This window comes from Haemaphysalis longicornis, unplaced genomic scaffold, assembly GCF_048455015.1.
Source record: "Haemaphysalis longicornis isolate Haplotype H1 unplaced genomic scaffold, Haemaphysalis longicornis Haplotype H1 scaffold_1, whole genome shotgun sequence".
In the NCBI taxonomy this organism is placed as follows: Eukaryota; Metazoa; Arthropoda; class Arachnida; order Ixodida; family Ixodidae; genus Haemaphysalis; species Haemaphysalis longicornis.
The window spans coordinates 462,992,911-463,013,523 of record NW_027526203.1 but is presented as its reverse complement, the minus strand read 5'-3'; positions in this window follow the sequence as shown (position 1 = coordinate 463,013,523).

Here is a 20,613-nt window from a genome sequence, read left to right as displayed (position 1 = left end):
CCATCCCAAGCGCCAACCCAAGAGCTGCGACTCGTTGACCCAATGTCCTGACTCTGGCCTGGCTGCACGCCCCACTACGGCCCATCTGTTCGGGGACTGCCGGGCCCGCTCAGGGAACGTCACTTGCGGACGCTTCAGGTGTCGTCCGACAAGGACTGGATCCGGCCCGCATCAGGCTCACCGGACTCAGACAGTACCGTCCTGGAGTCGCTTCTAGCTTTCCCCAAGGAGGCGGTCCTCCTAGCGAGGTTGTATTTCCATTTGCCTTCTCCTCCCACTCTCCCTTTTGAGCCAACGGGGCTTATTTTTTCAATAAAACATTTTACAACAAGGTTGGCTTTTTGCACAAACATGCCAGCTATGCAGAAAAGCGAGACACAAAAAGAAAGTCTGCATATAGGTTTGGGGACATTCAGTTGCAAGAGAAAATTGCTTGACAATGTGACACGCATCAGCATAAAAGCCAGACATAAAAGGCGGGCATTGAAGAAGAAGAAGGAGGAGGAGGTTTTTAGTTTTCAGAAATTTTCATATATACAATAAGCATGAATAAGCATGTGGACGACTTAGGCTGAAAGCGACTTTTTTATATATTTTAACGGGAATCAACATCGTTTATCGTGGGTTCCCCCACCCGTTCTGGAAGCTTGAAAGGGGTCCCCGCATACTCATGGCTTAGAACCACGGATGTAGAACGTCATTAAATGAGTCATCCCCGTTTCGGGAAGCAACGGCTCCGGTCTCCCTTGCGTTGTTCTTCCGCTACAGACAGATTAATTGTCAAGTTGTTTTTCCGCACATTACGGTGAAAAATGTCAACTTTTGTTTTTCCTGGGAGAAACTACTAAAACGGTAGGGAAGTTTTTAGTCAAAGTGACATTTATTATCGTCAAGAAAAGTGACTTACTAAGCGTATACCATACTAAGAAAACAAGTTTCCAGCGGAGCTTTGACAACATGTACGTCCGGCAGGGAAGAGGGGCTGCTAATTCCCCTCCTGAAATACTATTTTCCTAGCAGCGAGCTTTTTTTTTTTTTTTTTACGCAAAACTATGTTAAGCAACAATTGCGATCGATCTGCGGCTAGAAATAAGCGGAGGCTGCTTGGAGGAGAAGCCGTTCCGGGAGAAGGGTCGTGCAAATGTGCAGCACACAGTGCAAGCAACAGCGGCTCAGAAGCGCGCCATATCTTTTCCCCTGGTCTTCTCGTCGATGCTGTGCACGAGGGCATCTAAAAGGCCCATATGTTACCGCTTACGCAGCCGCAAAGGAAATTGTTCGTCTCATAATTGCGTCCTTGGCCCTCCGGGCAGTGATACTTCGTACTAGGAAAACAAATTCCCATTTCAAGGTTCAGAAACTCCTTATTTTTAGCACTTTTTCTTCGCAGGTTTGTCAAGAATTCCCCACAAACTTCCCTGCGTTCTCCTTTTGCAGGTGGTAGATGTTTACGTGGATTCTTGTTCGGTTTTGGGCGTTAGCCAGCGCCACCTATGTCTATTACTTAGTTTTCCGTACACAGGCGCCGTTCAGAGTATCAACTAATTTCTACTACATCGGCCGCTCAGCAACATTTCACTATGCATTTCACGTTTTGTATCAAACAGCATGCTTCCTTTGGAATCTAAAGCTCTAAGTTAAAACTGCTCGTAGGAAAAAGAAGAAGGAATCGTGGGGAAGTTGGGGTAATTTTAGCTCAGCGTCGGGACTGCTAGAGCAATCTCATGTAGCAGCACGTGATCTAAGGCGCACCCGAAATAACGTTTTGTATATTGCGCAGGGACTCATGCGAACAGGCTTCAGCCCTTCAGCCGCTGCCGTTTCGCACTTTGCTAGCTATTTCTCATGAAGTATTCTTCCCTCTATGATCCCTCCTGTTTACGAACTGGATTAGAAACGGTCTTGGATGCTTGTGGTTTGGGGGAAGATTTGAACATAAATCCGACGAATTGTTACCGGAACCTTTTTAAAGAAAACAAAGTAATGAATGATGCGAGGTCCGGTTTAATGACATTATTTTTTTCCGTTTTACTCCACGACTCCTAAAATTTCCTGCATTTATGAAAGATTACCTTTTTTTCTTTTTTGACTAAAATTGCAGCCGAAAATTCCCCGAAAGAGGGAAAATTCCCCGCACGGAACATCACTGCCTCCGGGCAAAAAAATTCGAAACGCCCGTTTCAAATAATTACATGTCCCTTAAGCGATGTGCTGAACCAAAAAAATTCCCCCGCACCTCCCCGAGGGGGATTGTGAGGATGCAGAAATGCGAACGTCGAACGCAACGTCCTCGGGTACCATGCGAGGAAGGCACCGCACAACCTTCGATACGTCGATGGGCACGTTCACCGCCTGTCCCTTGATTCCAAACTGCCGGTTGCCTCGAGTCAGCCGCCTGATGCTCATGAAGGGGAGTCGAGGCGCGATGAGCCGCTCTTCGACCGGGTTCAGATCGGGAAGATGCGCCGGCCGAGGAGGATAACGGTAGCCAAAACTCACGCAGCCCTCCTCTTCGCAGCTTTGTCTTCTTCTCCTTCTTCTTCTTCAGCGGTTCCCCTACGGGAAGATGACGATGGTGGTTGAACGCGAAGCTATCTCGTGATGGATTGTTTGGTTGGCCAATCCCTAGGGGCATCATGCCACAATCATCATCAGACGCGCTGCGGACGCCGGCCAAGGGACGCACGACAACCCCCGACTATAATGCATTTCTGCATAAAAAGAAAATACCGGTTCGGTTAGGATTCGGGCTCGGATGAAATAATAGAGTTATAACAGAGGGGAGAACCGGTCCCGGTACGGTACCCGGTAGCCGACCCGCGCCACTGCGCGTGCGCAGAGAGGGAGAGACCGGCTGGGCGCATGCGCAGGTGCACCTACCGTGTACCGGGCGCCGTACCGGGACTGGTTCTCCGCTCTGCTATGACTCTCTAATATGAGTTATAGCACAGCGGAGAACCGGTACCGGCGCGGTACTCGGTAAACATCGGCGCCCCTGCGAGTGTGCAGAGGCGTCAATACTGGTGGCGCGCTTGCGCAGGTGTACCGGGTACCGGAACCGATTCTCCGCTCTTCTATAACTCTCTAATTTCGTACCGGTTCAGTTCCAATTCTAATAAATCACGTACCGAACCGGTTCCGAAAGAATATTTATAACTAAGTGCGAAAAAAAATTTACTTTGTAGTTCAAGGGGACCTTAATTACCGCAAAAACACAAGTTTGATTTATTCAGAAGACGGATTTGCCCCAATAGCAGTGATGTCGATCGTAATGGCAGCTGTAAACAATTAGGCTAGATAATGTGGTAAATGAATGAAGTTGTTGCCGTTTACCAGGCACTTTTTTGCCAAGCCCTTATGACGTCACAGGGACACATTTACGTGACTGGCAGCCCCCGACCAAAGCCACCGCTAAATTCTGATGTGTGAGATTTAGTGGTGCCTCGAGTTTTGTTTCACCGCACCTCTTCATTACTAACATGCACTTAACGCAGTGATCAATCGATTTTTTCCCATCAAGTCAGTGGTGATGTTGGGTAGAGTCAAAGTTGGGGTTTTTTCAATACTCACTATCCTTTTTGGTAAAAAAAAAAAAAAGTCCTGCGGGCCGGAATAGCGTATAGGGAGTTACTAAATACTAAAGGTTACTTCTTTCAACTAAAACAAAGTCGCGGTTTATTTTACTTTCACGGTTGCTTCCCATGCAGAGCGCGTAGGCAGACGCAGCAGGGGAATTGCGCTGTCCATGATCTTAGGCGACTTCGGTATGGAGCTGCCTTTCACGCTCTGCAGAAGAGAGTTCTACGTGCCTTTTTTATGCCACTATCTACAAAATGGTACAGAAATTCTTACATTAGTCCAATAATGCGTAAGCATTCTTTCCGGCCCCTATAATATGAATCGAGCCTCTATATAGTCGGCTTCATCTCTACACAGAAATGAATTGGTGGGGCGATGCTTTTCCAAGAGTAATGTAAGGAGTTGCATACAACAGTGTGAAAGCACCGACTCCCTAGGGGTTATGATCCCTAGGGGTTATGAAATGTACCACTTGGGCACATTTAGGGAGTGGGTAGCGCTTGCTTGGTGCAGCAATCTGGTGGCGTACCTGGCCATCCACATTTTTGCGGGTTTTTTGTCAACCAGGCAGGGGTGACTTCTCCTTCAGATCGGCCAGAGAAAGCATGAAAACGTATCATCAGATAACTAAGCGCTATTGCCTTGAGACACAAATGATAGATCACTCAGCAAAATTCGGCAAGACTACAAAACCGATTGAAGACGGGCCAGTTGGTACATAACTGAGTTGTAAAACAGCGCGGGAAACGAGACTACAGAAACGGCACACAAAAACGCCCGTGTGTACGAGATTTCGGCGCACGTTAAAGATCCCCAGGTGGTCAAAATTATTACTCCACTACGGCGCGCCTCATCGCCAGCGTTGCGTCGGCGCATTAAACAACCCTACAATCAACCAATCAGAAAGGGCACACAGAGCCACGCAGCGCCCTGTCTTTGTGCCCTTTCCGTAGTCTCGTTTTCCGCGCTGTTTTATAACTCAGCTAGACTAATACATTCTATTACCTCTATCTATCCAGGAGCTTTCAGACTCGAACGCTCCTTATGTAATGCCGAACCAGCAGATTTAGCGTATATTTGGTATGGTCTTGTCGCAGCCTCTCGTGACAAATAACCCACCATGCCTTGCCCCTTTTTCAACGAAAGTAAAGTTCTATTCATTCATTCATTAAACGGGATTATACGCAAGAGACCATTGCCCTGCCAACAAAGTATAATATGTTAAAAAAATTGTATCACAAAATTTCGTTTCTTCTGCTATGTATAAAAGTAAAGTATTAATTACGCAAGATAATTATCTTGGGTAATACTTTACGATATTTTGATAATTAATTATCAAAAATACATTCTTTTGTTATTTTATTGTTCATTTTGCGTTGACGCACAATGCTCGCATAGTCGCAGCGAGACCTGTACCTGGAAGGGCAAAACACATGTTTGATATCGCCTGCACGCAGCCGAGAGAAAGATATTCTGCGGGCGACCAGCAGCAACATACGATTTCAATATTGGTGCGCATTTCAATCCTCCAGTTGCGACCACAAATGGGCCGGGCGGTGATATTATTGTGATTGATCTAATGTGTAAAAGTCCGTGGACGATCACGATGTTGATGGTAGAGAGAAAAAATCCCCAAATGACATTGAGAGCGCTATATCAACCGGTTTGTCGTGAACCGGTAACCGTTATTTATTATTCCGGTTCAGTTCACGTTCAGGTTCAGCGTGCTAAAAAATTAGCAGTTCAAGTTCTGGTTCAGTTCCGGAAAAAATATCAGTTCGGTTCCAGTTTTCAGTCAAGTTCGGTTTCGGTTCTACGCCCTGCCCTTAAGTTTTTTTTTTGTTTGTTTGTTTTCGGAACTTTCTTCGGCTGAGTTGAGCGGCGTCGAAGTGGCCCGCCGCAGCTACAAGAGTGCGTCGATTGTCGGGTCCGCCCCAGGTGTGTCTGACGGCTGATTATGTGAACGAACCACCCGTTCGTCGCACGACACTGCCGCTGCCTCCGTTACGGTAAGAGCACCCTATCGAGCGGGTGCACCCGCAAATAGAACGTACTTGGATCTCCCTCAGGAAGTGACAGTTCACCGTAGAATCACGCACGTGAACCGCTTTTAAGACTTGTGAGACCTTTGCCGGTGCTGGCCAGACTTGGCCGTCAGACCGATTGCGTGTAATGCGAAAACTGCACGAGGCTGCAGGGCGTCAAACGCAGTGCACGCGCACGGCTGAGAGCGCACCAAGAAGCGCTGACCTGCCTGCCGCATCAGCACGTTGGCGCGCACTCTCTCTGGTCTCGTCGTGTAAGCTTTTGCGAAGACAAATGCTGGACATCGAGGAAAGACATTAACATTCGTGCCCACGTGTGGAATTTGGTGAACGCATACTCTACGTTGTTCCCCGTGCCCGCGCAGCGCCTTTCACAGCGCCGAATGGCAACTGTAGAAGTCCGGCTTGGGACGAATTGCGTTTTCATAAACAACAACGATCCGTATGCTGTCATACAACTCAACTTGGACGAAAATTTTAACATGCACGCACGTTATTAAACAACTAAAAACGCCAGTCCGCAAAATAAAAACATGCAAACAAGACGTTCATTGTTTGCGCGAACAATCAGACGCAGCATTTGGCGGAGACATAGGGGACCTTGGATAAGCTATCCCGCGGTATTGCACATCCCGCTACTGCGCCGTGCTTTATGTCTTACGAGTTGTTTCAGAGGATAACCCAAATTCGAATGCCAGGCGTGACATGGACTCGGTGGTCCAGCAAACTGCAATGAAAGCATTGCCTGAAATACATAGCACAACATATATGACAAGGAGAAAAAGAGAAAAGAGAAAAAGAGAAAACTTTTCCCGACCTTAACCTGGTCAACTTTGGTGGTCTCGCGGCTGTCATTGCGTCAGCACGCCACGTTCTTGAACGTACACAGCAGTGGCGCCTTCCGACACGTAAGCGCCGTGTAGCGTGCGGCGGGGACGCTCGATGGTACGACGAGTGAGCACGCCTCCCTCACGCCTCGTCACTGCCCTGACGTCCGGCAGCCCGCTGGCCACTCGAAGCCGAAGTTGAGCGGCCTCCCTGCGGTTGTCTTTCTTTCTGACTGTAACCACATACTGTTAGGTGCGAAGTCCCTTAGGGGCTCGGGCTGTTGGCGTCTAATGCCGTCGTCGTAACCGTCGTCTCATGCAGTCACGGTATTAAAGCACCGGGACACTCGTTTACGCCTCGCGCTAGAACGTAACGCGTACTAAAAAACACCGGGGCACTCGTTTACGCCTCGCGTTAGAGCGCTTTGTAATGCGTACTAAAAAACATCTTCATGCCTCGCGCTGGAACACTTCGTGCTTAAAGACATGAGACCTCTACCCCCCAACGGTTTCATCTCCGTTGGAAAAAACGCCAAGGCGCCAAGAATGCGCTTATACACTGCATGCCTCTCCCCTCCCAAAGTTTCACATTAAAGGACATGACCCGGGATTTTAGTAACACACACTGTAAAAAAAAATGGCCAATTTTAGGGAGAAAGCTGCTGGTAAAATGTTGCCGGACACATTTCCGTAATTTAGACAATGGAAAGAATTTTAAGAACGGACATTCCGTAGTACGGAAAGGCCGTAACAAAACAAACACTCCATTTCAAAAAGCACGTCTTTCCGTAATTGATAGAACCTTCAGAAAAAAAAAAAGGTACTTCAACGAAGAATCGATCCCGCGACGTTGATCGAATGGGCACGACGCTCGAGACCACTGCACCACCGCACGAACGCTGCACTTGTACCGAACAACCTGTATACTACATGGATGCCCACCCTGCGTGTGCCATACATCGGTGTTTACTAGCTGGCTTACAGATTTCCTGGCTGATAAAGTGCGATTTCTTAAATAGCGCTTGTACAGTAACGTTCCGCGAAGCCCCCGCAATAGTTCAACTCCGCTGTTTCGAGAAAGCGCTCGCAAAAATGTGTGTGACTGGCTGCGACTGCGATTTCGCACTGCATGAATAGTGCTTGCTGTGCTTTGGTTTTAAGCTTTAGGCTAAATACTTCGGCCGATATTGATTCCTTAAGAACTAAATTACCTTCCGCAACTCTGCTTCTGAACGCAAATGACCTTATATTTTCTACAAGTGTGCCGGTCACACACGCATGTGCAGTTTGCAGGTCCGGGGCAGCGACGTCGGCGGAGCGTCGTAAAGACAAGATACAGCACTCGTGTTGAGCGGTATGGGCCTCGTGGTCCTCCCTAAGTTTACTACACTTTAGACACTAACGAAACAGAGCCGCATTCATTACGCCACGAATGTTTTCGGGGCGCAGTTTTCACTTCTCGATCGATTCCCGACGATCGACACGACGATATATTTCTTGCAGTTATTAATAAACTGATCTGTTTCTGTTCTGCATCATACAGAGGAAACGCCCGTATTTTGCAAAGCAGAAAAAGATTCCGTTTGACGTGTAACGGAGAGAGCATCCGTATACTGAGGGACGGAGCGCACTTCCGTTAAATTACGGGTGTTCTCTTTGTTCTGCATCAAACGGAACACGGCTCTGTTTTATTACGGCCATCTGGTCCGTAATTTGTCCGTAAAATTACGGATTGTTTTTACAGTGTACACAACCAAAAAGTAACCAGCTCCGGGCTTGACAACATTCACCCCAGCCAAATAAAAACGGTCGCTCATCTCATTTCAGAGGAACTTTCTCGTATTTTATGCGTCTGCTCATGCTTATCGCCGGCACCGCTTCAGCAGCGCCTAATTCCCAAATTGCGCTTAAAGGGGCACTGACACAAAAATTTTGCATCTTGTTTTTTTTGTTGCGATAAGTAGCTAGTGACCTACTTATAACCTGTAGAAACCTCATTTGCTTCAGCGTGCGACGGTTGTTTAATTAGAGGCATTTTCAATGCGGCCAGTCGCAGTTTCGGTTTCAGCGAGTGCCGCGAAACGATGGATTTTGTGGATTTTGTGTGAACAAAGCTGACCACGTGACCGTCGGAGGGATATCACAGAGCAGAGCCGCCGTAGCACTGTCGAATCCGCATCGACGGCAGTTTCTGCGAATGCCCCCACGTACTGATCTCGTGAGGCGCTTAATTAAAAAGCGACCGTGGATATGACGCAGGCGCTGCGAGTGCAAATGCTACCGCGGCTAAAGAACGACGCGCGACGCTCGAGACGGTGGGTGGCAAGGCGCGCGCTGGGAGCAGCCGGCCGGTCTGCCTACAGGTCCGCCTACAGATGTGTTCGGCTCAGCACTGCGGCGGATATTCGAGTGCCGCTCTCGTAATCGGTGCAGATGACAATTTTTAATGCAACCCGCCATCGCATCATTAACTCCTTTCTCATGTAAGCCACCATGGTCGGGACTTGCGGACAATTTCGTGCAGCGGTAACAAGCTATCACTCGAGGTACTTGCGCCGGCCTGGGCCACTTCGCGGCCGTGGCCGCCGCCTGCACAGCGACCGTGCGGCTAGGTCAGTGAGCTTTTCGTGCCTCCGGCGCGTTTTCGCATCCAATGGTAATAAACAGTAATAGAAACAGAGTGCCTTGAATCGCTGTAGAACTTTGGTCGCGGCCAGCTGCCCGATTAGCTGACGAAATCACGGCGCCTCCGCCGCCAACGATCGGGTCGTTCGTTCTCGAGAGCAGAAGCTCCGCCCTCCGGCCCTCCGATTGGAGCGGCGAGCCAGGCGAGCCGGCAAAAAACGCCGGTAGTGCGGAAGCGGCAAACACAAACTCGTGACGTGTTTGGATGTTGTTTATTTACAATTGCGCGTGGTCCTCTGCTGGCTGCTCGGTTGCGTTTCGCACACTTCAAAATTGATTTTAAATATGTTGTAGGCTGTATTCGCCGCTGATATTTTGCAGATGATGTATATGTGTTCCCACCAATCTATATCCGAAGTTATCTCGCCTTCAAAATTTTGTGTCAGTGCCCCTTTAAGAACTCCTGCCCGAACACCAGTGACTCCTGCGCCACGGCCGCTGCCTGAAAGGCGCTCTCATCCAGCGGCCGAACCTGCGCATACAAACACGCTCGCCGCCGATCGCTTTGGTGGTGTGCACAGGTAACGCGCCAAGCTTGCAAGTCCAAACACCAACCGGCAGTTTGAGGTTGTAGGGGCGAAGCTCCTTAGGGGCTAGGGCTGTCGGCGTCTCCTGTCGTCATTGTCGATCGTCTCATGTAGTCGCGGTTGTAAAAAACCGGGACACTCGTTTTCCAGCGCCTTGAGCTAGAACGTTTCATCTCCGTGGGTAAAAACGCGTACTAAAAGAACACACCAAGAAACTCGTTTTCCAATTAACGCCTCGCGCTAGAACGCTTCGCACTTCAGACACGAGACTTTCACAGCAACGCTGTATACCTCTACCCCCAACTGTTTCATCTCCGTGGGCAAAAACGCCAAGGTGCTAAGAATACACTTATACACTGCGTGATTCGTCCCTCCCCAGGTTTAATGTTAGTTGAGATGGCGCGAGATTTTTTTTTTTAATTCCTAGCATTTCCGACGGAGCCGACCCATTGACGTTTCGAGTACGCGGCTCCGTGTGCAGATTGGTGGGTCGTTTGTAATCCCACAAGGTTTTCTTTGTGCCTCGTTTCGGCTTCCGCTCCACACAAAATAGCGGATCTTCCTCGCGCAATTTTTTTTTTCAGCACTAATGCAAGAAGCGAGAATTTCACGCGCTCCACTTCCATAGAGGATTGGAGTGAGGGGAAAATATGAAAAAGTAACCCCGAGAACTTCTGTCTCTCAGGTGATGATACGTATCTTACAAGCTAGGGGAGAGACAGACAGAAACGGCGATAGCGAGGATATAATTTTTTTTTATTTCAGCAGTGTTAAATCAAGTCAAGTCCTCCACAGACAGATGTCGTCAAGTGAGATACATTTCTAGTTAGCACAAGCCAGCAGACAGGTGTCTACAGATGAGTGGTCTTCGAGGAAGATTAGCAACAGGCGGAAGGAGCTTGCACTTGGAACACGCTTCGGTAAGAGCATCAAGTCGGTGCATTAGTGAGAGAGACAAGGAATCCCCTTTGTCAGGGTGGCTCGGGACACTGCGTGCTGTGGACATTGACGAAGTGCATGGTCGAGAGCCTCGGCAGATCCAAAGTGCCTGCGCGCCGCTGAGGCAGAAGTTCGGAGCTAGTACAACCTTTCCTGGGTTTAATGGCGCCCAATCTACAGTATCACAGTTAACGGCGGGTCAGGAAACTTGTAAGCAGGGTGTGAGGTCCTGCTACAAACCATGGGTAGGGTGCATAGCCTTTAGGTACCTGGCTGCCAAGTTACGCGAGACATCTAGCGGAATGATCGGAGAGTGCAGGGAACAGGGTCCCATAACAGTGGGGTGAGATTCTTGTACGAAACAGAATCTTGCTATAACTCTTTCGCGGCACTACGTGTGACGGATTTTGCATAATCTAATCGAAGGGGTGATAGCTACACCTCTTTCACATATATTCCCATCTTCTCCTCTACTCCCTACCGTTGCATATTGTTACGGGGAAGCAGACTTAAAGGCTGGCGTATTTGCGTAGACCACAGAAGCCTTGGCAGACCGAAGCTCGCGACAGTCGACCAGGCTGCGTTTCTCATCTTCCTCATATTTCCCTTATGCAGCGCCGGACACGATGGTCATTCTCTTCATCTTGATTCGCCGCCTTCTAGTACATGCCCCAGCTACTTTAGCGCATACCCTGGCTGCATATAACCCCTCTCAACAATATCAACTATAGATAAAAATATAGTTAATTTAAACTTCTTACCTTACGACAGGCCGGACTTGTGCCTTGTTATAGGTCAAAGTGATCCCACATGGGGTGATGGGGCATCGAATGAAAGCCGCGGGTGACAGCATGCAGACGCGACAAATGTAAATCCACGTTTGTAAGTGCGATAGTTATCAATACTTCAGCTTGTAATAGTCTAATGACTGGGCAAGCATCTTGCTACGCATTTAATCATTGTCAAACCCAGCAAATCCAGCCAATTTATTTTTGTTCTTCTCCACTGCACAATATTGTTTTATCGGGATTTGCTTTTGTACAAGACTTTTGCGCGTCACTTTTGGAGGTAGTATGGTCATTTTATCCTTTTTATGACGCAGGCTTTGAAGCGTTTGAAATAGGCCCACTTAACAGCCCTTTTCTCCAAGGAATGCAGCCCACCCATCGTTTAGACCCGTGTAATTCACTTGGTGTGCCACAGCAGCCTTAGTATACTCAACCCACAAAACAAGGTGTTTCATGTATTCTTCTTTAATGGCGGAAGCCTTCGATCTCTATGTCTTGTGGTCTCTCTACCTCAGAATATGCATAACCCTAGCTTTGCACAAGGAACTCATGCACTCTGCGAGGAACCACCGTGGGTTCGAGCTAGTTGAGCACGCTCACGATACGGAAACGCCGTCGCGTCAACTCAACACCGCCTCTATTGGGCAGGTGGAGTCGGGGCGACAAAGGAATATGCCCAGAGTACGAAGGGAAGACGTTTATTTCACACCAACATCCCAGTTACATAATTTACAGTACACGTACGCACTTCCCTTTAGGTGAAAGGGGCGATGGGTCGCCACGCGCAAGTGTGCGCGTCGTCGGCGCAGAGCCAGTGGGCTCTTCGGTCAGGGCAAAATCCGGAGCGCAGCGCAACCGTTGTGCGCGCGCATCGCCGTGCTGGCCAGATCGGCTCGCAGCAGCGAGAGAGACGCGGCCCGTTCGCTCACAGGCGCGTACCGCACGGCGTGATCGTCGAGTGGTAGGTACGGCCTTACTATATGTGAGCGTAGGGTCAACAGGAGCAGCCTAGGGCACGGGCCGGCAGCCGCGGGAGGGCTGGTGGGCTTTCGCCAGCGCAACAGAGTTGCAGCCGGCTAGTAAAGAATCGCCGCAGGTGGGCTTCGCCACGACGCCCCAGAGCGACCAATCAACGAGACCAAACGTGCCGATTTGCTGACTGGCCAGGGTAAAATGCGATTAGGGTAAAAAAAATTAGCAGTGGCTTCGCTCGGCTATGCCAGGACATACGTAGCGTGAGCTAAGGTTCAGCTGGTTATTCTGAGCTTTCCTAGTTGTCTATAGGATTAGCTTGATTATCATGCTTACTGTTCCTTTAATGACACACACACGGTATACGCATTATGTGAAAGTGTATTTATCAAGCGGCTGCGGTGCAGGGCCACCAATCGCCCGACAGCTAAGCTGGTTCCACAGGCGCACGCCGGCGTTGCTGCGACGCACGAGCCATCGGTTCCACACACGGCCACCCCTCGCATGACCATCAAGTGGACCGGGCCGCCACGTGCGGAACGGAGGTCGGTGAAGACGCTGGGCGCGTGGGGCGTGTGAGAGACGCCTGGCAGCGAGCAACGTTCTGTGCGCCGTGTGACGTCACTGCTCCTCGCGCATGCGCAGCACGGCTCTTCAGGAGCCACGCGAGACTGCTCAACGTCGGCAAGTGTAGCTCACGCTACAAAAAATAGAATCTGCGCTGGGACAGCAGCGCAATTATGTCACGTTGATTGGTCGTTCCGGAATGTTGCAGTGAAGCCCACCTGCGGCCATTTCTTAGTGTGAGGGCGAACAGGAGGCTCCTGGCGATGATGAACGAGCGGAATAAGCTTCGGAGGGGGCTGTCCAGGGGTCTGGTCAAGCGGAGACGGGTGAGACGGCAAATTTCAAGAGATAGTTCAAGAGAAGTAAAACAGAAGGCCCAACTAGGCTTCCGCCTTCACATTCTTGAAAGTTCTAACTATACCCGGTATTTTTCAAGCGAAGCTTGTATTGGCTGACTCGCGCCATCAGCGGTGGAGTGTGCCGAAACGTCTTGCGGCAAGGCCAACTTCATACACGTGCTCTAACGACGCCGACGATGAAGACGACAATGAGGATGGGAATGATTATGATGCCCTTGAAGTGCTTGGCACGTACCCACTCGCGTAATCGGCGAAGAACGGTGTTGACTGTGCCCCTGTTGGAGCTAATAGATTAATTTACGTGCACTTCGGGCGCAGCTCTCGCTCGCTGTTGGAAGCTGGCGCGGGCGGGCGCGCACAAGTGTCGCATTATATCACGCCACAATGGGAGTCAATCAGCGTCGTCGCTCGTATCGCTGCGTCACAGGTGCGGTCACTCGTTCTCGTCGGGCAGTTCACCTTCTAGCGCGGCATGGGTAGACCACGCGTGGTTCGCTCCGCGGAAGAGCGCGTAGCCATTGAAGTACCTAAACGTTCCCGATAATCGCAGAAGAATGATCTACAATAACGTATACCAAACATTTGCGGTCGGGTAAGGCTCAGCGAAATGAAAAGGTTTCGCTTTGGTCGATCAATGATTTCGCGTTTTCATTTAGGCCAATGCGTTTGGATTTCGTATTTTGGAGCGAGTGCTTTAGTTTCGTTTTGCGGTCACTGCATTTCTATTTTGGTCGTTTTCGTTTTCATTGAGGAGGAGGAGGAGGAGGAGGAGGAGGAGGAGGAGGAGGAGGAGGAGGAGGAGGAGGAGGAAAGAACTTTATTCAAACGCAACATTTAGCGAGGAGAATGTCGCGGGCCAGGTTCACCAACGGCAACTGGTCCGTCAGCTGGTCCGTTTTTACTAAGGTCAAGCTTCGCGTGCACCCCTGTTTCCGGGGGGAAGGTGCTCGTTAATTTTTCTTTTTTTTTATAATTGGCTAGAAACCTATGTCTGTACTTCGTAGCCAGGACCAGCTTCTTGTTTTTTCGAGTTCAAAAAACTAGAATGGTAGTTTCACGTTTACAACTGAAAAAAATTCAGTGCCCTTCCACTCTGTGAAGAAGGATTACCAGCGAAGCTGAGCGCAGTCCATGTAGTGCCCAAAACAAAGCACAGTTTGTAATCTGCTGTTGAGCCTACTTCCCAACTAATTAGCTGAATGAAACTGGGAAAAACTAGAATTTTTTTCTAGCTGACAGACATGGGGCTGTCCGTTTCCCTTCCGCATCGTAGGCATCTTACTGTTTGTGTAACGCAGCAACCCGAACCGCTCGACTGCGGAGGGCAGCAGCCAGGTCGCATTAGGCCGTGAGACGTCCATGTTGAAATCTCCCCCCAGCAAAAAGACTATGTCAGCGATGATTGCCTGAAGCCTGCCTGCGCGTACACTCCCCCCCCCTTCCCTCCCCCCCCCCCCCCACCCACACACACACACACCAAATGCACGCATAAAGGAGCAACCGGTGATGTGCGCGTACTTAGACGTGAAAGATACCAGGCAACATGTCGCTCGAGAAGCTCTTCAAGCTGGTCAGGGAGAACACCGGCCAAAATGCCACATCAGGAGCCCTTCAAGAAGATAACACGAAACACTGGCTCTTTGGTGCGAAAAATTTCTTTCTACGACGATCTGTCTATATACGCACGCTATAGGTGGAAACCGGGGCATAGGCAGCTTCGCTGTAAAAAATCCGAGGGATGCTTAGAACTTTCTAGGAATGTGATTGTTAACGCACTGCCTGCCAATTCCCACTAGGGGAGTTTCTACAATTATTTTTAAACCTACGGAAAGTGCTGGCGTAGGTACGTACCACTACAACAGTGCGAAATTTATGCCCACTTTTGTTATCTAAATCTGGATTCCGTACACCTGCGCTCCTCTTAGTTCAAACAGCTCTCGCAATTGGGCGTTAACAGAAAAAAAAAGAAAAGTGGTGCGGAGGATGCGGGTACAAAAAAGAGAGAAATTGGGTACAACAAGAACGAGGCCATGAAGCATGTATGGTCACCGAGCCCGCATGTCGTATAGACGATTATACAAGAGGCACACGGGGGCAAGCGGCCGCCTTTGAGTCACAACAATAAAGAGTTGTCCCCCCTCGCGCGACGCCGAGGTGTCAAAAGCAGCATGTACACGGCGCGATCGAGCGCGGCAACGTGCGCGAGTCCGTGCGTGCGGCGGGAGAAGGCGTGTTAGCGGGATGGCCGCAGGTCGATGAAGCCTGGCGTCGTCCCCCGGGGGTCGTCGGCGTCCAGTCACGTGACGGCCTCCTCGGAGTCGGGGCCAGCCGCGGCCGCATTCTGCACGCCACTCGATGGGTTCCCACCTGGCCCGACTGCTCGCTCGTCTTCTGCGAGGCCCCAGCGTGGCGGCAGCGCCCGAGCCCCACATCCGCGGCAAGCCGACAGGTAACGCCGCGCCTTGCCCGCCTGCAGGGGATATTCCCTGCAGGCTGTGGGTGCATGCTCGGCACAATGTTCTCGCACCCGACGGCAGTTACCTGTCGCTGGAACACCATGCCGCTATCACAGGCAACAGGTGCTGGCTCCGTGCGAAGTGTCCCCCATCGCTGTTCACAGAATCTTTTTCGTGAGAAGAAAAGAGTCCCTTCATATATCTCTCGAAAAACACTGCCCGATAACAAGCATCTATAAAGAACTGAAATTAATAGATAAGATTACGCCCATTCGTTAATTGTGCTCCAGCAGCGTCAAGACGACGGACGAAGAAAAGGGAGGACATTGAACGCGCTGTCTGTGTCCTCCTTTTTTTTCTTCGTCGGCCGTCTTGGTGCTGTCAGAGCACAATGAATCAGAACCAACTGGCCCAGTTGACAGTTCTCACGCCCATTCGTGTTTCGTACATTCCGGGGCAACAGTAACGTGACATTTCCTTACCAGCTAAGCTTAAAGGGACTCTGCAACACTTCCCATAAACGCCTCCACTCTTTCCTTCGTGTCTGGAGGAAGCACATTTACCAAGGCATAGACGACGAAAGGGGTTCGTGCACTGTTTTCTTCAAATATGGATATGCACCAACTCGGCCAACTTGCCATTTCGCCATAAACCGGAAACGGTTTGGTCTTTGGCGAATTGGGGGTTTGCTCGTCGCAGTAGAACTATCCGCCTTCCGTTTCTGCTTTGCTTCGTGGCTTTTTTTTTTTTCTAAAGTGGCTATTGAATGCGTTTATTACTGTAACAGAAAGGGAGTGGTCAATAGCTGCTACATTACTGTAATGACCTAATTCAAGCGCTCAAATAACGCCGAGACCCGGGGATGGGAGACAAATCTTTTGAGCAGGTTTCTAAGTGAATTGATTGGCATAGATCAGTAATTCTTGGCCGAGGTACTTTGTGACCCCCTATTCTCAGTACTGGATCTGTCTGTTGACTACGTTCTGAAATTATTTAAGGCTTAGGAAACAATTGAAATAAGTGTTGCAGGGTCTCTTTAAAGACTAAGTAAAGCTACTTCCCATTCAACAACCTAGTGGTTAATGAGAGGAGGACGTCAACTGTCCCCACTCCTCCGAGGTCGCCCATGACATTCAGGGAAACTGTCGCGTATACTGTTCATTCTTAGAGCATCGTTCGCCTCGGGCTGAAAGTAAAACATACGCACTGAGTAAAAATACGCACTGAGAAAACTTTCCGCAAAATGATGCAAAAAAAAAAAGGACTACCAAACTTTTTTTAGATGTATTTGCTCGTGTTGCTTTGGGACTTTAACTGTCATGGGAAGTACCAAAGCCTGAAACAATCACTATCTTAAGCGCCTCTATACTGTAAACAAATGAAGCGCAACGCATGAAGGCCAAAGGAACACCCGGAACGAAGCAAACTCACCAAGGCATACACGGGGAAAAGGGTTCGTGCGCTGTTTTTTTCAAATATGGATATGCGCCAACTCGTCGTCGTCGAACTTGCCATTTCACCATAAACCAAAAACGGTTTGGTCTTTGGCGAATTGGAGATACGGAGACAAAACCGTGTATAAGATTTAAACGTGTGCCGAAAAATACGCGAACTTCTGTTGAGAACTGTACCGACAAGTTTCGTGATTTCCCGCTCACTGTTTGAGCAACTGTGCGTCAAAAAGGGGCTGCAACCAGCTAGACGCTCTATTTAAGTGTATGCGCAAGAGTAACTGGAAGGTTGAAAGACCGGCAGGCTTGGGGCCTGGATAGAGCGGTCTACATTCGCTGCGTTTTTCTCGCGACGGTACGGCCCACAAGGCTAATCTGCCCATAACTACTCACAAAAAGTGGACAGCCGTATAGTTGAGTCCGATAGCAGTACGTGAAATCAAAACATTGTAGCCTCCGGTAAGTGCAGCACGCGCCATTTTGTGCTCGAAGGCCTACTTGAAAGAGATAGAGGGTATAGTTTATTTCCCAAACTGATTGCCCGTACGTTTTCAATTTTCACAAGTGCACTGTGCTACGTTACCCGAAAATTTCTGTAGTGGGTGGGACTCACCCAGGAGGCCTTCTTCATTTAGGTAAATTTTCCGGGCCTTCTTCGTCTGGTAAGATATGTAATATTGACCCAGCCATCCAGACATGCATCTCTGTGGTTGAGTATGTTCATGCACTGGTCCATGGAGTTTGCGCGGTCCCGGACTATTCGTTGTCGTAGCGTTTTACGTCGGCATTTGCACGCGTGTCTGCATGGTGCGTCCGTGTTTCCTTCTCCGCCCATCGGGATTCACCGCGTTTCTGTGTTTACGAAAATGTGTGACCTCAACTTATCTGCAGCGGTGCTTCGCGAAAGTAATACAGGTATGCATGAGATTCCGCCCCTGTCTCTCTGTCTCTGCTCGGGCCCTTTTTATCCCGTTCGGTAGCAAAATATATCTACAGACCCCTGTTCCCCTGATGATGATGGTGATGATGATGATGGTGATTGCTATTGGTTTCCCCTTTGTATCGGGTTGATGACATGTCATCTTACCAAAAAGGACTAATATACCTATGTTTTACACTCTTGATTTAATACTAGCGCTGCTTAGGGCAGGCACAAAAAGCTTATTAGGCAAAAAAAATTCCCGCGCCTTCCCGCGAGGGGAACACGAGTAAATGCAGAGCATTGGGGCCTCAGTACTGATTGAAGGCAGTGTTGCTTCCATCGCTTCTTCCGTGATGCTGGAGTAGCAGACACAAGTAAACGTGGGCACGAGCGTCAACCAAGGAAGGAAGGATCAACGCATTGACTGAAACACGAGCGACCGCTAGCCGCTATATTTGCAGCGCGCGCAGTAGAGGGAGAGCTTCCATTTTTTCCCTCCATTTATTTGTTTCAATCTGCCTTGCCTCTTTTTTTCGTTACCTTGGCTGTTTTGGATTCTCCACTGTTCTTTCCGTATTTCATCGTTAGCCTTCTAGTCTTCCTTAACCACTGCGTGTCCACGCTTTTTAAGTATACGTACCTAAAAACCTTAGCTGCCCACCGTCGTTGATCTTGCATCCCTACCCCCTCCCCCTCCCTTAAAATGCTCCCCGCTCCTCGCCTGTAGCTTCGGTCTTTAAACCCTCTGTTTCAAGGTTAATGCCGGCGTACGACGTAGGTATAAGCTAAAAAAAATGTCGGAAAAGGTTCATTTTGCGTTACATGTCCTCCAGTGCGCGCGCACGCGCGCGCACACACACGCGCACAACCGTGCCTATTTCTGTGCTCCCGCACATCACCGTGTCTATTACACATTACCGAACATTTCGAGGAGGCTGATCCTGTTCGAAATGAATTTCTGGCTGGGCCAATGGAAGACCGTTCCTATACGCGGGAAAACCTGCATCAAGGGGCGTTGCAAAATATCATCTCATGCTTGCAACAGTTCGAACTGTCCATGCTCTAACCGTAGCATGATCATCTGCGACTGTTCTGGTGTTTTGGGAGTGATTAACAAGCGGCTTTCAAAAGAGAGTTGTTTCTATTCCGACGACAAAGAGCCAGAGGCCAAAATTAAAGGTTTTAATCCATAGCGAGAAGAGAAAACGACATTGCAGCACACTGGGGAACGAAAGAATGACTCGAACCGGCAGAGCAATGTTCTCCAGCCGCATCCGGAAACACACCGGAACTACTCGCTGACAGACGGGCTTGTATAATCACAACTTCAACGGGCAAACATTGCTCCACAGGAGGTTTCCAAAGCAGAAACAAGTACAAACAAGTAGAAAACACTCTCATTGAGTCAGGCGCAGTGGTGACTCACGAGCCGCAAACTGCCGTGCTGCAGCCTCGTGGCCGCCTGCGCGCTCGGACGTAAGTACACGACCATGCAGGGTTATGTTGCCGTATGGGCTTCACCGCAAAGCATGGCGCCTCTGTGGGAGAAATCGCCGCCGAGTAGTTTTGCGTGCTGTTGAAGCAGCCACGTCAGCTACCTCTCTACAATATATCAGTTAATAAATGTTCTTCTCAATCATCATCACCAACGCAACACACCACAGCCGCTTTGTAAAAGGAGGAAAGGGAGTTTAACTCCCACTTTCTGCCTACACCATTGGTCGGCGTGTCCACTATGAAAAAAGGCTGAAGTCGACAGCGCGCAACACCCGCCGCGGTGGCTAAATGACTAAGGCGTTGGGCTGCTGAGCACGAGGTCGCGGGTTCGATTCCCGGCCGCGGCGGCCGCTTCTCTGATGGAGGCGAAAAGCAAGAACGCCCGTGTGTACGAGATTTCGGCGCACGTTAAAGATCCCCAGGTGGCCAAAATTAATCCGGAGCCTCCACTACGGTGCGCTTCATCGCCTGCGTTGCGTCGGCGCGTTAAACCCTACAAGCAATCATTCGATCAACTGCGCGCAACCAGAATGAGTGCCGCTGCAGCGCCTGCTTGCGTTGTACCTGCGGCTGTTTGAGTACCCCTATCCCCATCCTTTCTATTAGCGTCTGAGCACTTTGTATCCTACCTCGTATAATAAAGACCGCATAGCGAAAGAATGCCGCAGGACCAAGAAGGAGTGTTGTTGCTAGGCAGCGTTGTTCTGTCGGAGTGCGGAGCTTCTCAATTCGAACGCGGAAGCGTTCGAAGCGCGTCGTCTGCAACCGTGCCTCATTACACAGTGCGCGACTACTTCGGGACTGCTAGTATCCCCAAATAAAGGTTATTGTGTAATTCCAGGAGCTACCAAACGGGGGTATATTAGTGACTGATTGATTGTAGGGTTTAACGCGCCGACGCAACGCAGGCGATGAGGCGCGCCGTAGTGGAGGGCTCCGGATTAATTTTGACCACCTGGGGATCTTTAACGTGCGCCGAAATCTCGCACACACGGGCGT